Source organism: Mandrillus leucophaeus, unplaced genomic scaffold (genome assembly GCF_000951045.1).
Source record: "Mandrillus leucophaeus isolate KB7577 unplaced genomic scaffold, Mleu.le_1.0 Scaffold122, whole genome shotgun sequence".
Classification (NCBI taxonomy): domain Eukaryota; kingdom Metazoa; phylum Chordata; class Mammalia; order Primates; family Cercopithecidae; genus Mandrillus; species Mandrillus leucophaeus.
Window position 1 is genome coordinate 3290222 of NW_012100543.1, and position 2710 is coordinate 3292931.

Here is a 2710-nt window from a genome sequence, read left to right on the forward strand (position 1 = left end):
TAAAGAGCAAGAGCAAGAAAGCTTGGTAGTCAGTCCTTGATGGTGAAGGTGGATTCATGGAAAAGCAGAGAAAGGCAGATTCCCTTCTACACATAAGTTCCAGGGTCAGAAGGAGAATCCTGATGAGCCAGGGGCAATCTGAACATCCAGAGGTCTCACTTTCATGGAGGATACTGCCGTGAGAGTGTGAGTTAAGCTCCTCCCTGAGCTTCCGTCCTCCTGCCTCCAGGCATGCTCCTCCAGACAAGCAATTCTCAATTGATTCAATCACTGTTTGTATATTTTGCTATCTCCTTGAGCTCAGCCTCTAGCTCTGATCCCAGTCCTTTGAGAACCTCCTCAGTGCTGTACACTATGCTCAGGACTTAATAAAACACAAAGATGAAGAAGACATCGTCTCTGCGCTCAAGAAATGACATTCTATCAAATAATTGAGAAATAAATATTGATAGCCAACTCCATAAAAATATATAGATAATTATAGGAGTTGATACAAAAGATAGAACCTTGGGAAATTCTCAGTTGTCTCATCCACAACTTAAGAATAATAACTTCTGCCATCAGAAACTTGTGAGCTTAGAAACTACCCTCATAAATTATTTAGGGATTCCCTCTAGTATTCAGCAAACCTTTTACTCAGTGTTAATAAACTCTAGTTTATCCAACATTTCCCAGAAAACCCCATCCAAGTCTTCTCCACTCTAAACCCTGGAAATCTTCATGCCGATTCAATCCTCAGGTCTCATTCATAGCAGAGAACTTGTCTACCTACTTACTAAGAAAATAGGCCAGGCGCGGTGGCTCACACCTGTAATCCCAGCACTTTGGGAGGTTGAGGTGGGTGGATCATGAGGTCAGGAGTTCGAGACCAGCCTGGCCAATATGGTAAAACCCCATCTCTACTAAAAATACAAAAATTAGCCAGATGTGGCGGCATGTGCCTGTAGTCCCAGCTACTCAGGAGGCTGAGGCAGAAGAATCGCTTGAACCCAGGAGGCAGAGGTTGCAGTGAGCCAAGATTGCGCCATTGCACTCCAGCCTGAGTGACAGAGAGAGATTCTGTCAAAAGAAAGAAAGAAGGAAGGAAGGAAGGAAGGAAGGAAGGAAGGAAGGAAGGAAGGAAGGAAGGAAGCCACAGGAGGTATGGCCCCTCAGTTTCCATCTTGTCTACCTTGAAGTCTCCCTTTTCTCCTGCCTTGAAGAAAGTTGCTTATACCCAAGTACTTTGGAGAGTCAAAACAATAATGACCAAGACATCCGAGACCATAAAAAGATAGAGTTGTAGGCCGGGCGCAGTGGCTCATACCTGTAATCCCAGCATTTTGGGAGGCCTAGGCAGGCAGATCACGAGGTCAGGAGATCAAGACCATCTTGGCTAACATGGCGAAACCGCATCTCTACTAAAAATACAAAAAATGAGCCAGGCATGGTGGCGGGTGCCTGTAGTCCTACTCAGGAGACTGAGGCAGGAGAATAGTGTGAACCCGGGAGGCGGAGCTTGCGGTGAGCCGAGATCGTGCCACTGCACTCAAGCCTGGGTGACAGAGCGAGACTCCGTCTCAAATAATAATAATAATAATAATAATAATAATAATAATAATAAATAGAGTTTTAGTAAACAATCACTGGTCTGAATATGTTCCCCAAAATTCATGTGTTGAAACTTAATGGCCAATGTTATAGTATTAAGAGATGGGGTCTTTAGGAGGAGAGCCCTCATGGATGGGATTAGAGCCCTTATAAAAGGGCTTAGGGGAGGGATTTTACTCTCCTCCTCTTCCACCATGTCAGGAGATAATGCACAAGGGCCTTCTTGGAAGCAAAGACCAAAACTGCTGGTACCTTGATCTTGGATTTCCCAGCCAGAAAAACTATGAAAAATAAATGTATGTTACTTATAGTTTGCCCAGTCTCAGATATTTTGTCATAGCAGCACAAATGGACTAAAACAATCACCAAGCAGCTAATTTACAACTGTAGCGTGAGCTTCACAGCCTCCTGGAAATCTACAGGCTTCAGAGTTGTTGCAGGACCACTTACCGCCTGCGTAGCCTTGAGCATGTAGCTCAACTTTTATTCGTTAATTTATTCAACCAACATTTTAAGTTCTATCGAGTGCCAAGTGCACTGACCAAAGATACAATTTAATCATTCTAAAATGAGGGTAATACTAATATTTACTTACAAGTTTGTCCTGAGATTTCAGTGCCCCACCATGCATCATAGGGAATAATAAATGTGAATTATCTTTCACAGTTCTTCCTGGTCCTTAGTACCTATACTCCTTTTCTGTATATAAAGAGAAATTTCTCATAAACAAAACAAATTCCTAGTTGGATAATGAAGAGCATCAATATAAATCCTGAATAAACTTCAAGACATACTCTTCCATTCTCACAATGAAGTACTGAGCTGTAAGTAATCTGGTTAACTGAATTCTTGTTATATGTAAACTATCCCAGGCAGAGTCGGCAAATACTGTCATATGATGACAAGCAGAATCCCTTAGGCTAAAGGGCTAGAAACATGGCTTCCAAATATGGTCTTCCTGGCAGTCAGAAGAGCTATGTTTCCATTCACTCTTTCCACCAGTCAACAAATGTTTTCCTAACAGTAACATTGTACCAGGCCGGGTGCAAAGAACTGATATTTTATTAAATGTGAATTTCAAGGGCACAGATTTAGAGGTACAAATTCTTTTTTTTTTTTT